This window comes from Lissotriton vulgaris, chromosome 8 (genome assembly GCF_964263255.1).
Source record: "Lissotriton vulgaris chromosome 8, aLisVul1.2, whole genome shotgun sequence".
Taxonomy (NCBI): Eukaryota; Metazoa; Chordata; class Amphibia; order Caudata; family Salamandridae; genus Lissotriton; species Lissotriton vulgaris.
In genome coordinates this window covers 1110256357-1110276371 of record NC_141696.1, presented here as the reverse complement: position 1 = coordinate 1110276371, position 20015 = coordinate 1110256357, and the positions used below count along the sequence as shown (strand labels likewise).

General features: G+C 44.8%; 1 protein-coding gene across 1 annotated transcript in view; it reads right to left on the bottom strand.

Moving 5' to 3' along the window:
• The window catches only part of CNMD (chondromodulin), a 105142-nt gene that overhangs the window by 64007 nt on the left and 21120 nt on the right, over positions 1 to 20015 (bottom strand). The gene's annotated exons all lie outside the window — the stretch shown is intronic.

Here is a 20015-nt window from a genome sequence, read left to right as displayed (position 1 = left end):
ATGAAAGCTTAAAGGAACCCTTTGGGAAGCCCTCCACACAGCCCGACAAATCATGAATAGAAGCTGTAAAAATGTCCCACTGTTTATGGGATTAAGAAGCTGCTGCATTCAGGTGTCCTGTCTAATGTAGGTTTAGAGAGGCTAATAAGAATAAATGTGAACCGGCAGAGGAGAGGCCATAAACCAGCAGGGGGCTGCCCTGAAGCCTTTACATTAGTGGAATTGAGTTAATGGCTCACCCAGGGGCTAGTTACCAAGCCTCCATACACTTTGTTATGCAGAATAAATAATTTAGACAATGTTACACTCTGTACAAAAAGGAAAAAAAACGTTGTCACTTCAGGAATCGATTTTACATCACAACTATGTTGGAAGGTGGAATTTCCATGTAGGTATGTCAGCATAATGTATAGTAGGAGACAGAATTTGAGTCTAATCATTAATAATAATGATGTGTGTTTTTATATAGCTATTCATATTGCACTTCTGCTGTTTTTAAGAACTATAAATAATGTATGTTACCTGTCTACTATGCACATTTAACCATAAAACTAATTATATTATGACCGTGTATGAATGAAAAACACATTGGGCAGTTAAGTGGACAACAGGATAGGAACAACATAATATGCTCAAGATCAAACAGTTTGGTGACTAGGAGATCCAAGAATCAAGAACTTTTTTTTACAAGGATTCACTTTTTCATTGCGAATAAACTACAAAAGTGGGCACTCTCATCCCTTGAGGCGACATCCACAGGGGCCTATTTACGAGAATATCATGCAGTGCAGCCTGCACGACAGGGAAAGGGCAGGAATATGCCAAATGTAATGTAATATAATGCATTGCTGCCTTTTCCCCTGCACTTGCACCCTTTTAGCAGCCTGGCGGCAGCGCAGACACCCTTGCACCATGGTGCAAGGGTGCCTCAGTTGCATGCACAATGTTTTTGTGTAGGAGAGGGCACCTTCCTGTACAAAAACAATCATGAAAGCCATATTTATTTATTTTTATTTATTTATTTATTTTTATAGCATTTGTAGGGCGCACAGCTACCCACAAAGGGTTTCCCGGCGCCGAAAAAGCGGGTCACGAGCACAGCTAGAGAGAGAGAAAATCCGAGGGTACTTATTTGTCAAACAACCAGGTCTTTACACTTTTTCTAAAGTTCCTATAGTTTTCCTCTTTGCGTATTTGGATGGGCAATGTGTTCCACAGGGTTGGACCCAGATATGAAAACGATCTCCCGCCCATTCTAGCCCGTTTGTACCTGGGAACCGCAAAGGTCGCTGATGTAGCTGAACGAAGATTGCGATTGGGAAAGTGGGGCTTGGCAAGATCTTGGAGATACTTGGGAGCGGTCCCAGCTTTAATTTTAAACAGATAGCTCAGGGTTTTGAAACGAATCCGGTTTTCAACCCTGAGCCAGTGTAGATCCCTAAGATGTTTAGTGATCCTGGCGTGTCTGGGTATTCTACAAAGCAGTCTGGCCGCGGCGTTTTGTACCAGTTGTAAGCGTCTTACTACTGCTTTGTTTGCACCCAGGTACAGGATGTTACCGTAGTCAAGCCGAGAAGTTACTAAGGCATTGACTACGGTCTTCTGGGTGGTAAGTGGCAGCATCCAAACAATTTTACGAAGCCATCTGAGAATAGTGAAACAGGTGCCCGCCACTTTGTTGGCTTGCTATGTCATGGAGAGATTGTCATCAATGATGACCCCAAGATTTCTGACTTGAGTGGCTGGGGGCGGTAGCTTGCCTAGTGATGTCGGCCAGTGGGGATCACTCCAAAGATCCTTATTATTCCCTAAAAGGAGGACCTCTGTTTTGTCCCCATTTAATTTAAGTTGATTAGCCGACATCCAGCAAAATATCTCATGAAGGCCTATTCTGAGTGCGGAAGGAGCAGACGTATCAGATTTAGAGAGAGAGAACAAAATCTGAGAATCGTCAGCATATGTCATTAAAATAAGACCAAAGTTCTCTGCAAGATTGGCTAGAGGACGAAGATACAAATTAAACAACAGGGGACTCAGGATAGATCCCTGTGGTACACCATGGGGAGAGTAGAAGACATCCGAGCAGGCCTCAGCAGAGGTGATCTGGAAGGTGCGTAGGGATAAGTATGATTTAATCCATTCTAACGCCCTGCCCTCGACACCACACTCCTCCATATTCCTCTTCTATATGTGTGCAACATGCAGCACATATGGAAAGAGGTAGTAATAAGTAGAAAGAAAGATGTTTCTTCTTGTTACGCCTCACCTGAGAAGGCATTTCTTCTTGGCACATACCCAGGTCTACCAGTCCTGGTAAATCTGGGAACGGGTCACAGAAATGGGCGTTGCCTGGAAACACCCATGCAACGCCCATGGAATGCCTTCCCTGGGCAGAGAAAGGAATCTCAACAATTTGTGCTGCTTGCCTTACCCCATATTTATGGAGCCACTCAGGGCCACGCAACGTGGCCTTGCATGGCTTCATAAGTCACATGTAAGGTTTGCGTCACTCGTTCACCACGTTGAGTGGTGCAAGAGCGACCCAAACCGGCTCATGGATAGGCCTAATCCCAGTTTTCCTAGCATACACTTCCAACCAGTGCTTAGCATGATTGTAAGGACCATATTTATGACCCAGTTTGATTTCTCTTGTACCACATGACGTGGTGCAAGAGCACGGCTAACCGCAAGTCACTTTTTTGAAGCCACACAAAGCCACTTTGTGTGGCTCCAGAAATCTGAAGTAACGCAACGCAAATCGCTGCGTTGCATTTCTCTGCCCTAGAAAGGCGTACCATGGGCGTTGCGTGGGTGGTCCCATGCAACTCTCATGGGTTTTGACGTGTTCCCAGATTTATAAGACCTTGTAAACCTGAGAATGTGCCAAAAAGATACACCTCCCCAGGAGAGGCGTAACAAGGAGAAATATCTTCTCGCTGCTTCCTCTTTCTATGTGTGCTGCGCTCTGAAGCACACATAGATAGAGGAATATGCCTCCCAGGATTGTTTTTGTGCAGGAAGGTGTCCCTGACGGCACATAAACAATCCTGCAGTCACATTTGCCCCACGGTGCAAGGGTGTTTGCGCTGGCGCAAGGCATCCCATTGTGCGCCAGTACAGGGGGAAAAGTTAGGAATGGGCCATATGCCTTAAATATGGCACATCCCTGCCCTCTCCCAGTGATTCAGCGCAGCAAGGCGACCTGCTGCACTGCACTGCACCACTCTTTCACTAATATGCCCCTAAGTACTTTCAATCTTAGCACACACAAAAAAACAGAAGTCAATGAATCATTTCGAAATGTCACTGCACAGGAGCACACAGTTTGGCCACAAGGTGAAGCCAACATTAAAAAACACATATTTGTTCTGCAATACCTAGCTTACTCAGAACACCACAACTTGGGTAAGGATGCTTCCAATAAGGAGGCCCAGCGACTGGCCTCTAGAGGTAAATGCCACTGTTTTAGTGGGAGTGTGGGGGGTGGGAGGAAGTGAGGCCCGATCAGTCATACAATGTGCAACGTGGTAAACCAGGGATTAGGTACCTAGGTCCTCATTTGTGGGGAATTGGTGTAGGGCATCGCTGCAAGTTTTCTTGCAGCGCTGCCCAATGCCAATGTGAAAGGGCAGGAATGCATTGATTTTATGAAATACGATGCATTCCTGCCATTTTCCCCTGTGGCGGCGCACAATTTGCAGCCTAGCGCCAACACAGGCACCCTTGCGCCTTGGTGCAAGGGTGTCTGCGTTGCAAGCGGAATTGCTTTTGTGCACAAAGGGGCACCTTCCTGCGCAAAAACAATCCTGAGAGGCGTTTTCCTCTTTCCATGTGTGCTGCAGAATGCAGCATACATGGGGGATAGGGAGACAGACGGTGACAATACAAAACAAAAAATAGAACTTACCTGCTCTGCTGCCCACCGCATCGCCTCTCTTCTACTCCTCACTGCAGCACAGACTCCCAGTCTCCCTTGCGGCCAATCCTGACGCTGCTCTCATGTATGAGAGCAGCATCAGGATTGGCCTGAGGGCCCTCGATTTGTGCTCCCACGGAGACTGGGAGCCTGAGCTTTGCTGTCTCCAACCAGGCAACGCAGCTGGGTTGGAGACCTAAGACGGCCAGCCAAACCGACATGCGCACTGATAGCAGTGCACCTACCACTCCTCCTGGTGACTGCCCCGTGATGGCCCCGCCCTCAAGAATCGGCCTGGCCTAGAACTTGATAAATAAAACGATAATAAACCAGTTTTATTATCATTTTGTTTTTCCATTTTTGGAGGCTGCTTGCGGGGGCGACGCTGAATAATAGATTTAGGAGTAGTTCAGAGGTAATCAAACACGTTCCCCCTCAAACAGTTTGTGACTTATTTTAAAATATTTCTGGGTTCCCACGTATCCACTGTGATACATTCAATTTGTGCCTGATATCAATCAAATAGTCTGTGACCGGCGTTAGGGATAGTAATTATGGCTCTCTTACACTTTTATTTCAGCAGAGGTTGATGTGAATCTATTCTGTTTTGTATAAGCTATTATCGAAGGGTGTACGTTATGAGTGTGTAAATCATAAAATAAGTTTTGCGATATTGCTGTAATGCCCAGCAGGTGACAGCGAACAAGCCAATCAAAACCCGCCATTGCAACTTGGCAAACATATCACATATGTTATTGTCTATTTCTCGAAACTATCTGAAAGAATGGGAGAGAGAGAGTCAAAAAAGAAGCGAGAGGGGGAGAGAGTGAGAGAAGACAGAGAATGTTATTTGATTAAGTTTAGCAGTAAAATACCCTTTTCTTACTTATGATTGCAGTGAAAAGGTGAAATCCCATATTAGCACCGTTTAGCTTAACTGACTTGAGTGAACAATGAGTATTGTCTTACAGATTTCATTTTAGAAGAAGTTGACTGAAGAAAAGTGGTGTGATTCTATCTCATTGCACAGAGTTGAGCCTGTGTGCTGTGTATACGTTTGTATAGCTTTGTCTATAACTCCTACATATGTCAAAGCATGCATGCAGATCCACTGAGCGAAGGATGGGAGGGGCTTCATCACCGACTCGAGGCTGCACCTCTTGTGAGCCATAGCCTTCCCCCAAACTCAACAATGGTAGTAAATGGTCATAAATATCACCACACTCTGCACGCTGAAAAAGACACAGGTGAAGTGTTGTCATGATTATGAAACAAAACCGACATAAAAAAAACTACAGAAAAGTTGAAATACATACCATTAGTGCAGGCCATATTGTGTGCTTGGTGGTGGGAGTGGAAAAATGCCCTCATTCTGTGTACTGAGAGATTTCTTTGTTATATATGCTTTGATGTCATCTTAGAACCGTGTCCTCAGCAGTGATGCCATATGTGATTTCTTCAATGACATAATTTCAGACGTCATTAGTGCTGTCATGGCCAAGGTGATCAGTGATTTTGATTCATAACCAGAGCGTCACCTGTGCTTTTTGGATATTTCTGTGTACTTTTTTCAAAACATATATTGCCTTAAGAGCAAAAGAAACCGTAACTTACCCTTAATAAAGTTTTTTTTTCTTTTTTACAATATACTGCATCAAACTCCCATAAATTTATATTCACTAAGCACAACCCTCCTTGATCACTTCACTTCTGTGACCGGTCTTCGGCCATATGGATCGGTAGTTTACCAAAGGGCCTGGTTGTGGCCAAGCTCTGTGCCTATCCCAGTGTGTGCCAAATGCAAACTGCAGACCAGAGTCGGCCACAGGGACTGGCCTACAGAAGGCAGGGCAACCAAACTCTCATTCGGCTAATGCCCCACCAGCGGGGGATGATGGCAGGGCCTGAGGCCAGACCCTCTGTAAACCCAACATGCAGTCAATCCCTGCCGCACATGGCCTTCATCCATTAGGCCAATGACCCACTGTATATGGCTACTGGTACTATGCAGTGGGGGTGAGCTGGATAGCCCAGCCAGTGGTCAGGGTCTGCTCCAGACCCACCTTTTGGACCCTGGGACTGGCCTGTGGCCATCTTTGGCGTGTTGCTAGGCCCTGCAAGTACTCTCCATTATGATCATCCCCATGCTGGCTTTGGTCTTTGGCCATGCCCGGGGAGGATGGCAGGACCTGTGGTCAGGTCCTGTGTTGACCCATCATGCAGTCAAACCCTGCTACGTATGGCCTTCACCGTCTGCATTGTATATTGACTGCTGGCTTTGCTGCAAGCGAGGCTATGTGCCAAACCATACGTATGGCTAAACCGTTGTGCATACTGCCTTTATGTACCTACATATATTTACAGGAAAAACACAGTAAAAGGTTAGTAACAGTTCCAGGCATAACAATGTTCTGTGGCTTTTGCCGCACACAATGCATGATCAAGCATAGAGTGTGTTCTGCATGTCCGTTGAGATCCACTACAATTTTGGAAGTTGCACCCATATGTTTTTAACTGATGCCTTGTACTATGCCCTCCCTTGGGCTACGTACTTGCTTTAAACAAGATGTGACTGATCATTTACCCATGTTAATTTACTTGTCTTTTTTTCCTCCAGGTGTCCTCCAGAAGGTAGACTGTATATCAAAAATGTTCTTCCAAACTTTCACTTTCACTCAGGACTACAATACGAGTTCAGATTACGGGGGACCCGATCTCTCAATCCACGTTTTTTGACCGTCCCTGCTAGAGTAGATGAGGATCCCTCGGTCCTGAAGAAACGCCATAGATCCTACTGGACGCTTCAAGGCAGGGCCGGCTTTAGCACTGGTGGCGCCCTGTGCGACAATGTTTGTTGCCGCCCCCCACAATGACCACCTCCACCATGGATTGCTTCACTAGCACCCTTTAACAGTGACCAAGTCTCCATAACCACACTCTCTCAGATGCATTGAATTAGTTATATAGCGCCACTCATTCCAGTGTAGGGTGTCCGAGCACTTTGCATCACACACACATTACACAGAGGCAATCAATCATTCAATAAATCAGTGTATAGGTAATGGCCAAAGGACTAAAAGTGTAGGAGTCATATGTAATCCATACTGGTAGGCAATATAGTTTAACGGCCACATGCATCATCGGGACATTTTGAGATTCCTTATTTGCGAAAAATAGGGAATCGCAAAATGGGATGCATTAATTTACTCGCATAATTTTTGCGATTCGGTGAAAATCGCAATTTTTACCGAATCGCAAGCATTATGCGAATTCTAAATTGCAATTTCGCAGTTCCCATTGATTCCTATGGGCTAAAAGGCCCATAGGAATCAATGGGAAGGCATTGACATTTTGCGAATTTCTATTTGCGATTCGCAAAATGTTAATGCATTACATGGGTGCAGGGGGGGTCCGAATGACCCCCCCTGCACCCCTGAAATGCATTTTTAAGTGCATGTTTCACACGCACATGTCCTAAGGACATGTGTGTCTGTAACATTACAGTGTTTAAAATGCAATTTTTAGCATTTTTTAACTTTTTCCCAAAATACCACGAGGTTCAACCTCGTGGTAATTTGCACCCCCTAATTGCGAATTCGCAATTGAAAATGCAATCATGCATTGCTTTTAAGGAATCGCAAATTTGCGATTCCTTAGAAGCAATCGCATTTTTGGAATTTGCTAAAAATAGCGATTTTCCAAAAAATGTTTGATGCATCCAAAAAAGATATTTAGGAATCGCAAACGGCCGAATTTACCGATTCGCACCGTTTGCGACTCCTAAATACCTTGATGCATGTGGGCCTAAGAGTGCTTGGTGTGGAGAAGCACAAACTCAGAGTCAAAAAAGAAACAGCATAGATGGGAGTTTTCTTTAATAGTAAGAATCGATTTCTATCCAAATTAACCCTTTATGCAACATTCATCAATGTTCTAATGTATACTTTGCAGTTGGTAGCAGGTCTATGGTGAAAGTTAATAGCTCACTGTTGAATATTAGGACTTTAAGCAGTGGCGGCTGGTGACATTTGAAAGTGGTGGGGCGGAAAATTATTGCCGGCCCACATGGCAGCAAGCGAGCGTAGAAAGTGAGCCTGTACAACCTCCGGGGCCTCGGGGGAGAACATATTGAAAAAAGAGTGGACAAATGGTGCATTTTTAAGCAAATTTGAGAAAGCAGGAAGGTTAATAAAGCAATACAATTGAATTATGTCATTTAAGAAATTGCCAATTTTTATGAGCTCTAGAGGACAATCTTTGCCAGAAGCGCCAAGGAATGCCCTACACTTCTACTGTTGCCCGTGTCCAGCGTTACGTAAAAACTCCATAGGTATGAGTGAACCTACAGAAACAATATTTTACTGAGACAGACATATAACTTAGAAAACCAACAGTAATAGCTCACTGTGACCCCACAGCACAAAAATATACCATGTCAGTGTGCAAGTGCTGCAAACGTGTACAGAAACTACCAGCAGTAAAATCATGGGAGAACAGCATAAACAATGCACTGTGAATTCAAGTCACAGAATCAAATTCACACTGTGAAATAACAGCACAGCCTACCCGTAAAGACACATCTCTCTGCACCATCTGAGAAAAGCAAACACGTGGACAGCATAAATACACAAAAGTATATACTGTTAGCAGAGGAAATCAAAATATATAAAACTCTTCCGTTTTTTTTGGTGCATGAAAACATGTACTTAATCATTTCATTTTTCCATCAGCCCGAATGGAATAGACCTAGACATTTCTATGAGTTTCTTAAAAAGCAAAACAGAGAGGCACACACATTTGACGGAGCAACGACGAAAAAACAACTTGTTGTTACTTCAGAAAAACAGAGAACACAAACAAGACCGGACTTGCTGTAATACATTAGCAAAAAAAAAACACATGGACATCATTATTTTCGGTCTGTAGAACACCGTTTGACACCCCGTCCATGGAAGGCATAATCTATGGAGTCCGCAGCTCGCATCAAGGAAGGCCTGTGTTTGAGGTGCCCCGTGTCAAAGTAGCAACCAGCAGAGTCACTTTATGGTATTAACAAACACCAGCAGGCTGCAGCTCCCTGATCGCTCGCTGCCGTTCATTATGTTAACCTTATCTCACAGATTAATGCATGTCACATTTTAGAATCTCTTTAGGTATTAAATGTGGTTCAATTCGTTCACTGGTAATGATGGTTATTATCAATCAGTCCTGACCCTTCATTTAACAAGTCATTGCATTCAGTGACTTTATGTGCTTTCATGGAACCATTTGGACCAACAGATGACACGTATGATTTATAGAACTCTCGAGACTCCGAAATTCATGCATGGGTAGGCAATCGTGTCCAAGTTGTTTTCTGGCCTACAAATTCCATAGCGCAAAATAAATATTTAAAAAAACACAATGGCCGACTCATCACTGACAGGTGGCCCAAGGAATGGTGAGACAGTTGATATATCTGGCCATGATATTAGATCATAATCCTTCCGGTCAGGACACAAACGGTGTGTATTGTATATGGAATATTGTAAGCTTATGCCTTAACATTTGCCCCTCGTTGCCATCAGCCATAAAAAACATTGGGAGGCACACGCACAGAAGCATGCACACAATCGCTGTTTGCTTAGACCTCTCATCACTCTGTCTGCTACTCAAATGATGTCACCCAAACTTATTTTATTATAAACATGGAAACGTACTTAGTCATTCATAAAATTATGCACGAACGCGGAGACAGACGAAGAACATATCAGTTGCTAAATTTAAAAAAAGATCATTCGTCATTTGAAATGAAAAGCATTTGCTTTTATATCACGTTAGATAGTCTACAATTCATGCTAAAACAATATCTCTTAAAAATGTTTGGCGCGGGAAGCTGACAGGGTGCTGGCAGGCGGCGGACGGAATTCAAGGAGTCTTGCCCTGAGTTGCCAATGCCTTTGCACTTTCTTCTAAGAATACCCGATTGTGTCCAGGAATGAGGGCCAGCAGTGCTGCAGGGGGCCCGGCACCAACAGCTGCTTCAGGTTACACGGAACCGGGCAGCGTGAGGCGTGTTGTGGTTGGGGGTTTACACACAGCTCACTCTGACACGTTTAAAATCCTGGTTTGCCATTTAACCAGTAGCTGCGTGTTCAAAGTTTAAGTCACCCAGTGATGGATTGCTTGGGGCTGCCTCTCGAAAAAAAGTAACATGATCAAAGCGCTGGGATTTCACGAATTTTAGAAAATGTATGCCCGGTTTCACATAGGTTCATCGAAGGGATTTCCGTTTAAACAAGAAGACCACGCTGATTAATCTGGGGCAAGAATTCGCTAGATCCTGTGCATGCAGGCACGCGCGGACCTCCCACCTGAACTAATTCACGCATCATCAGTGCATCTGCGTTACCTCCCGAGTCCCGACGATAGTCAACTGGTGGGGGGTCGAGGGGGGTGGGGGGCCGGCCGGGGAATTAGAATAAAAGAAGAAAACTTACCTGACCCCCGGGCAGCGCCGCATCTTCTGGGACCTTGGCGCCTTGCTTCACTGGAGCGGAAATCCCGCCCTCCGTCCTCAGCCAATCCTAGCGCAGGAGCAGCGCCAGGATTGACACAGGGCATGGTTGCTTTCTGCCCGCCTGCCCATTAGGAGAGCGAGGTTTCGCTCTTCTAATGGGCATGCACCAGGCACAAGTGCGCATGCGTGGGCAAGGCTGAAAAACGTGCCTCCGGCCCCACTCCTGCGCACCTGTGCTGCTGCCTGCCCCTGACAATGCCTGTGAGTCAACATGACACAGGACCGCCCACCCACTTCAGACTCTGAAGAGAGTGGGCGGTCCTGCTGCATCATGCTGACTGACAGGCATTGTCCCGCAGCGTCTTTGAACTTGTTTACTTCAGTTCAGACTCAGAGACGTCATGCCGAGGGAGCTACAGGTGCGGGCGGGGGGGCAACGCCCCAACGCCCCCAATGGACGCACCGCCACTGACTTTAAGTTATAAATTGTAAGAAACATCAATGTTCTAATGTATACTTTGCAGTTGGTAGCAGGTCTATGGTGAAAGTTAATAGCTCACTGTTGAATATTAGGACTTTAAGTTATAAATTGTAAGAATCAAAATGAGGTCTCTTTTAAAAGCAGTAACCTACTGATCTGTTTACATTATATGCACTCTGTAATCACATTCTTTGCAGCAGGTATATTAACCCTCTGCACTTCCTTCACATAAGACAAAACCTCAACTATACAAAATGCTGATCTCTCTCCAGGAAGATAATTAATCACACGAGTTACCTACTGGTTGTTCTCACAGGTCAGTGTGTGGGCTGGTTATTTTGTGGACCAGTTTTATGGTCTTTTGGGAAGGCCTTTACTGTTGACTTTCCCGATATTAAAACAAACATTGCCTGCAGCAAGCTCAAATGCATGCAGTCTCCCAAACCTTGCAAAACTTACACGCCGTGTCTTTACAAGTTCAAAACTGCCCCAGTTTGCAAATGTGGGCCATTTCTTTCGCTTTCTAATTCCTTAATGTGGGTCACTTTTATTTTGGTGCCTGGGCCTATTTACCGGGACTACTTCTGTCCCAGTATAACCCTGCTGCTAGGAGACGACTGGCTACACTACTTTCTCAAATGTGTAATGGGATGCTGCCAACTCCATTAACAGAATAAATATAATTTCCCTTCGTCGAGAAATACTTATTGATTTTTCCTTTCTTTCCCAGGAAGGCCTCTCAAGTCTGTAATTACACCTTCCCAGGCAGTGATATATGTATTTGTGCACCCAGGTTTTGAAGCAGAAACATCGACATTGCTACAGAAATACATCAACCCTATACTTTAGTCAACCTGCTTCCGGATATTATGTGTTGGAACGTTTTTGTGCACTTTGGATCAACCAAATGCATAATGACATCTTCTTATTCATAGAAAACAAATACTTCACCTAGATTAAATGTGGGTATCTGTCTTTATGGTTCACGCATAATGCACCTAGTTGCAGGAAGATAAACTGAGGCACGCTGGGTAAATGCAGTGAAGCAGAGCGTGCTTGCACCCACAGTGCAGTAAAATGAATGCGCTTGAGAATGTGCGTCTCGCGGTGTCTCTGGAGGTTTTGTGGACTGTAAGGGAGGCGAAGGGTTCCCTGAAAATAAGCATATGTGGGTCGAACTTGTTTCACACCGAAAGGCGTTGAACATGACTTCAATACTGGGCAGGTTGGGTCAGCTGTAGCAAATACACTATCGCTCACAATATTAAGGTGTGCCAGGGCACTGCCGCATCACTTTCTGTATGAATAACCTGACAGAAACTTGGGGGCATATTACCAACAACTAGCGATAATTATCACTATGTTGGTTTAGCGGCGATATTTTTATCGCCGAGCTGCGGCGATTTTTATCGCTTAGGAACCTTGCTATTATCAAGGTGTATCTCCTAAGCGATAAAAATCGGCCGAAATGCATGAATATCGCTGAAAAGTCAGCGATTATCGCTGAAAAGTCAGCGATATTCATGCATTACCTAGCTAATGCTCTTAGACATGTTATCCACCTACCAATGGATAACACGGCTAAGAACTGCTCAGGGGCAGGTGCTAAGCCCGAATATCTCCAAAAGTTGGTAATAGGAGATAGCGATGTTAGCGACTGTTTCCAGTGGCTAACATCTTGGCACGCCCACTTTGCATGTCATTAGTGATAGATATCACTGACATGCAAATCGGGGCCCAAGATGGTCGCTATCATCTACTAGCTGTCGCTAACTGGTGTTAGCGACAGCTAGGTAATAGGGAGTTAATTTATCTCCGCTTTCTTGGCTTTTAAAGCCAAAAAAGCAGAGATAAACCTCCTTGATAATATGCCCCACTGTGTGCTAAAATAGAGGCATACATACTGGGGTAAAGGGTAGCGAAGAAGCCTGCAGCTTCTAATTGAAACAACCATGGGCAACACAACAGTAATTTTGTATTGTGTATTGAGAAGCGTTTTTTTTACCAAGCTTCACTAACACACAACACAAGTAAAGCACTGGGAGAAGCAGTGCAAGTTTCCCCAACACAAAGAACAGGTCTAGGGCAGGTGGCATCAGGTACATACAACCTCATGGGTACAGCATGATAGTAAGAGTGCAGTACCTCTGTAAGCTTCCAGCAATTATGATCAGGGCTCTCGGTTTTAGGGTATTTATATTTTTGTCATTTCTGTCTGTATTTATCCATTTTTATTTTGTGCTAATTTTTCCTGCAGTTATCCATAGGTTTTGTCAAAAAATAAGCTGAAATGTGTGTATTTCTGCGTTTATTTAACCAGTTAATGTACACACACTCAGAAAATAAAACATCACTTATAAGAAAACATGCACATTTTAGTATCAAAGTTGTGCAAATCTACTGCTGTTTAAGGCTCTTTACTAAAATTCCTTTATTATTTTATCCCCTTGCCTGTCAATCTGCACGCTTGTGGCCTGGCCGTCATGATTGACACCATTTAGAATCCCTCAAAAACAACCCAATTTCCGTTTTTATCCACATTTAAAAATACATGCAAACAGAAAAATAAATGTTTTTATGTCTGTATTTATCTGTAAAAATCTGTAAAAATGGAGAACAGGGAGCCTTAATTATGATGCATAAGTATATCATAGAAAGTGACTGTGCATGCTTGATCACACACACAATCTCACACACACACAGACATATAGCATGCATGGCAGTAGATATAGCTTCCTTTACATACATTGAACCTCTTTGGAATAGAAGTCAACAGTGCAGAATTCCTCTAACACATGTATAGATTTAGAATGTACACTACATTGCAAGCTTCACTAAGTGCAGGTTTGAATTATAACATTTGTATGACAGTGCATGAGTGCCTGTGTGTAGTGTGTGTTAGAGTATGATGATGCCTCCTGGGATTTACCTTGAACCACGGAGTGAGATAGACTTCTGTTTGCTGCTGCCCAGCCTAACCGGATACCTTTCGCGACACCCGCTTCGCGGGTGCCGCTCATTTTGCACTCTGACTCAGCCTTACCTGGTGTGAGCGGCTCCACAGTCGGTGGAGAGCCAACGTGCTCCCAGGACGAGGCATTTACAATTTGCACAGCGCGTGGAGCCTACCGGGGGACTGCGAGGACCAGCAGCCTCAGCTCACACAGCTGGTGCCTCTTCCCCCGGCGGCCACGCCCCCAGCCTCCGCTGTTAACTACGCCTGGGTCCACTGATCGAGTGGGTGCCTCCTGGGATTTACCTTGAACCACGGAGTGAGATAGACTTCTGTTTGCTGCTGCCCAGCCTAACCGGATACCTTTCGCGACACCCGCTTCGCGGGTGCCGCTCATTTTGCACTCTGACTCAGCCTTACCTGGTGTGAGCGGCTCCACAGTCGGTGGAGAGCCAACGCGCTCCCAGGACGAGGCATTTACAATTTGCACAGCGCGTGGAGCCTACCGGGGGACTGCGAGAACCAGCAGCCTCAGCTCACACAGCTGGTGCCTCTTCCCCCGGCGGCCACGCCCCCAGTCTCCTTGTACTTTACTGGCACCAGCTCAACCGCGACGCGGGACGCGCGCGGGACGGAGCACGGGACGGAGCACGGGGCGAAGCCCGGGCCAAGGGCGGGGCCGTTTAAGCCCGTTCAAGACCGGGTAAGACTGGACTGGGCCACCTTATTGACATTTCATTTCCCTTTTACGTTCAACCCTTTTTCTAAACAACAGTACTTTGCCTAAACCGGACATTTTGTATTGTATTCTGATACTGTGTTCATTGATTTTGCAAATATGTCACCCAGAATCACCAGAAATAGTAAACTTACCCATGCTGCCCAGGTTATAGGCCCAATAGACCAATTTGTCGCCAAAGCGAATGACGCCATAAACCAAGGTGTTCTCCTGCTAGAAAGGAGGGTCTCTCAGGACCTAGCTGCAGCCAAACGCTCATCCTTGGGTCTATTGGCAGCAGCCAAAACTCCGCAACGCAATTTAGACCCTGGCTTGCAACAAGAACATCTAACGGTAGCAGGTACTGTGGACTTATCAGTGTCTATTGATCTTTCAGCAACACAAATATCACACTCTCCCACATCCCATCTTTCCCCATCAATTGAGAGAACCCCGATCCTCTTTACAAATCCACCAGAGGAGGACTTTTCTTCTCCCAACACAAGGGGTCAGAGGGAAGGTGCTATTCCCAAAAAGAGGAAGGGGAAAAAAGGAAATAAGAAATCTCCCCAAAATAATCCCGACACTCGACAGGAATCCTTGGCACAATTTATTGTGCACTCTCCCACCCCAGTCCAGCACATTTCCCAACCGTTGACCCTTCAACAGCAGATTACCACCACAACGTCAGATATAATAAACCTTTCATCTGACACACATGGTAATGTATGTAGTGGGCAGGATCCTACCACTAATGACACTCATACATTAGCCTCTATAGAGACATTGATTAAACTACACCTAAAACCGATCGAACTATCGCTGTTAAAAATCGAAAAATCATTAGCTTTAATAACATCTGATTTAAAAGCTAAGAAAAGTCCGATCCCTGCACCCTCACTTCCTGCGATCCAGTCACACAAGCCAAAACCAAAAAATGTGGGAGGAATAATTCCCCATCAAACGCCCCAAGCTCTCAAACAGGTGACTACCACAGCGGCAGTCCATCAAAAAACAACTAGTACATCTGTGCAGCAAACAACAACTAATACAGCTGCAAAAAAGCCCGCTAATTCCTCCGTTCCCGTCCCTCCTGTACCAACAGGCCAACCCTCCATTCCAACAAAAACATCGACTACAGCAAAAACACCTGCACCAAAAAACGCAGCTTACAACACGAAACGTAATGGAGCTCGACCTGCTCATCTTCCCCCAGAAGCAACCCCATTCGTTATCATCATGACTGGGGTCCCAGCGCTGCACATCAATTCTGAAGAACCTGGATGGTCCTTAAAAAATAAGGTACTCCACTGGTTATCGTTGAATCGGCCACTTCCTCCCTATGCTAATAATAGAGTTGTCTCAGTCCGCAGAGTCCCCTGGGTAGGGAAGAAGCCAAAAATGATCTCAGGAGATTGCATAATAATAACTTTCGAGGATCCCCAAACAGTTGAATATATCTCCTCATGGGGTCCCCAAACATCTCCTGAAGGAATTGGCACGAAAAGACTAGCCTTTTTCTATCCTCCAGCCAAATCCCTACCAACAGGCCCAGAGTGGAACTGGACCCAGGTAGGAAGCTGGGACAGAAACCTAGACTGGTCAAACTGGACGGGACAAGGAGGTAGAGACACCATGCCACTCCTTGATTGGAGGGGCGTTCCTACGTATAATAGGTTTGACTGCCTGGAGATGGTAGATTGACCACCATCGCCCACCCCTCTGATCGGCAGGAATTCATTTCCACTTGGTCAACCAACAACAATGCCTCCACGTTCTTTTCAAATTCTTACTCCAGCAACTAGACTGATGCTGTCACCCATTTCAGTGGTCTTAACTGATACAGTGGATGCATATTCTTCTCTATGTGATGACATTCAGCCCCGTCATCTTACTATATGTGACAGTCGAGGTGATACCCTTCCCTGCCCTCTTAATACTGATCCCTGTTTACCCTTAAAAATTCCATCTCAAAAAGGAAGCCCAGCACTCACCAATGAAACCTCGTCGACCCTCCTAGTACCAATATTATTCTGGAACGTAGCAGGTCTCCGATCAAAGATCTTAATTAAACCTTGGCTGGAATTTGTTAACACACATCAGATAATTTGTCTGCAAGAAACCTGGACAATTGACCCACTTCATATACTAGGCTATAAAACATTCCATTCTCCAGCTTGCCCATCAACACATGGCAGACATATGGGGGGTCTTGTGGTATACACTTCAAACAACCTCGCAGCAAGGAAAATCTCTACCCTTTGTACCACATCGAATTATCAAATTCTAATGGTTACTTTTAAAAATGGTACGTCATATACTTTTATTAATTTTTATAACAACTTATCTCCAGTAGAATGTGCGAAAACTGTGTCTGCAATTTCCCTGTCTTTAAGCGAACAGTGTACTAAGCATTTACCAACAACGTGTAACGTAATATGGGGAGGGGATTTTAATGTTCAACTGTGTCCTAATTACAAGAAAACCAACTGTGGCCTTCTAGATGAGAATGATTGTCCGCTGACACATTTCACCCACTCCCTCGCAGGAGACTCCTTTAATGACAGTTTAATGTCTTTAGAAATGACTTACGCCAATGAACTTGTAGACCCCCCTGTTGACTTTAATCCTACTTTTCACGGCAGGGGTTGTTCGAGCACTATAGACTTCATACTGTGTTCTTATACTTTAAAGGGTACACTCTGTCAGTTCAATACAGGAGCAGAAATCTCAGGTGATCATTTCCCCAACAGTATCGTTCTTAAGTTATCCATGAATATTCCTCATCTTACCAGGCAGAGCCTGTTGACCCAAAAAACACTGAGTATGGATAGAACCAATGGTTATTCTGTGAAATGGTCAAGGATTGATCCACTAGTAACATCAACTAAGGTCATATCTAAGGCACTCCCATGGATAAACATCTGTCTTGAGGAGGATTCTCCCCCCGAGCAAATTATTTCTAGCTTCGGGGAAATCCTGATAGTTATCCAGAATGAACTATTCCGAACTCACAAATCCGGTAACCACTCTGAGCCAAGATGGTTCAACACGGCATGTCGGAAAGCTCTAACTGCTCTAAAAAAAGAACTACACAACCCTATCAGAGACAAAAATAAAGTAGCCAAACTAAGATCCGAGTACAAACAAGCCCAAATTAGCTGTAAAAAAGACCATAAGAACAAATTATGGGCCCAACTACATGAGAGTTGCTTTAGTAAGGACAGCTCCCAGTTCTGGCAGGTAGTCAAATCTCCATTTTTGCTCGAGGCAAATTCACATCAACATCTGGACGTAGCTGTGACCGCGAACGAGTGGGTGACTCACTTCTCTAAGATCTTTAGTGACTCACACTCGGTAAACGTCGAACAGCTCAATCCAATAACTGCACCCGCCAAAAAAGGGGTCTATCCAATAGATCTCCATTTCACACTCGGGGAGGTCATACGTGCACTATCCTCCTCAAAAACCGGAAAGGCTCCCGGCCCAGATGGTGCCCCCCTTGACATATTTGTCTCTAACATTGACTTATGGTCCCCAATCGTCACCCAGCTTATGGCGGCAGTCTTAAATACTGGCCTTTTGGACTCTTGGTCCTCGTCCATACTCCTTCCAATTTTTAAAAAGGGTGAAAGAAACAATCCTGCCTGCTACAGGCCCATCTCCCTCCTGGATTCACTGGGTAAAGTCGCGGGACGCCTAATTCTGGATCGCCTCCAGGATTGGGCGGCAGACAAGAACATCTTAACCGACCTACAGTACGGATTCCGGGAGGGACTGGGTACTGTTGAACAGGCCCTAAACCTTACACTTTTAATTGGAAAGTATGTGGGAGCAAAGCGGGGTAACTTATTTATGGTCTACGTCGACCTCAGCGCGGCGTTTGACTGTGTAATCCACGCCAAGCTGTGGTCTATTTTGGAGGAGTTGGGTGTTGATCCTCCCCTCATTACATTTCTACGCGAGCTTTACTCTGACGCCTCGGCATGCGTGAGATATGGCATGGGAGGAGAATTAACATCTTCCTTTCCAATAACCCGTGGAGTTAGACAGGGCTGTGTCCTGGCTCCTTTCTTGTTTAACTTATACACCAACGGTCTGGAAGCAGCCATGTTAGAAGGGAGCCAGGATTTACCTACCATCAACCATCGCCCTATTCCAGCATTACTCTACGCTGACGATTCCGTAATTTTTGCTAGGACCCTAGTACAGCTCCAAAAACAGCTGAATAAATACTGCAATTATATGCTCTCACTTGGGTTAAAAGTAAACAAGACTAAGACCTTCGTCATGCAAACAGGGCCCAAGGTAAAAAGCTCTAGACATCTCCACATTGAGCATTCCAAACTGGAACGAGTTAGGGAATACCCTTACCTGGGTATTCTAATAGATGAACAACTAACTTGGAAAAGGGCATTGGTAACTAGAAAACTGCTTTACCAGCGTGCAACTTCCGCCCTTGTCTCATTTTCTAGAAAAATGGGAAAACCCACCCCACCTGTATTGCTCAAAATCCATCAAGCTAAATGTCAGAGCATCGCCACATATGGAGCCGGTGTATGGGGCTATGCAAATGTGGCGGACTTGCAAAAAATCCAAAATGGCTTTGCCAAATATTTGTTGGCACTCCCACAGAGTGCGCCCACGTACGGTTGTCATATCGAGCTTGGGATTGACTATTTAGCAGATTACATCAAATGTCAACCAATTCTCCTATGGCACGTATTTGGACCAAACCGCAATGCCACCTGACACGTGCCCTGATCACAGAATGCCTAGAGCTGACATCTTGGAAAAACATCCCATGGTTGGTGTACGTGGTTAACTTCCTGAAAGACTTAGATCTCATTCAGTATGTTATTGAGCCACCATCCATCACTGAGTTAAGTAGAAAAGCCTTGAAATTCCAATGTCTAAACCATTTAAGGGAATTGCGTTTGTCTGGTGAAATATCCAAGCAAACAAACGCTCACATTTTGATGGCCCAAGTGTCTCCGGGTATACAGCCTTACCTTACATTTCATTTATCTAATCACGAAAAGTACTTATTAACCAGGTTCCGTTTTAATTTGTTTTTTCGATTGGTCACCTTCCCAAAAATGTTAAACTGGTCACACGAACTAGTAAAATGCCCTTGTGACAAGGCCTCCCCTCAAACGACTATGCATGTAGTATTGTTTTGTCATTATTACGTTGAAGTGCATAAACGCTGGGTCTTACCAGTGTTGCGCCAGATGGGGTTGAGGACCTGTCGCCCGGCATTTCTAGCATTACAACAACTTGAAACACAATACGTGGCAAAGAATGTAGCCATGTTTCTGAAATCTTGTTTAACAATACGTAAAGCTATAGAAATGATGCCCAGTTGAATTTGTGATCATCTGTATTAAGTCTGTTTATGAACTAAAGTGCACTCCTTTTTTATTTTTATCTTTTAAATTTGTAGTG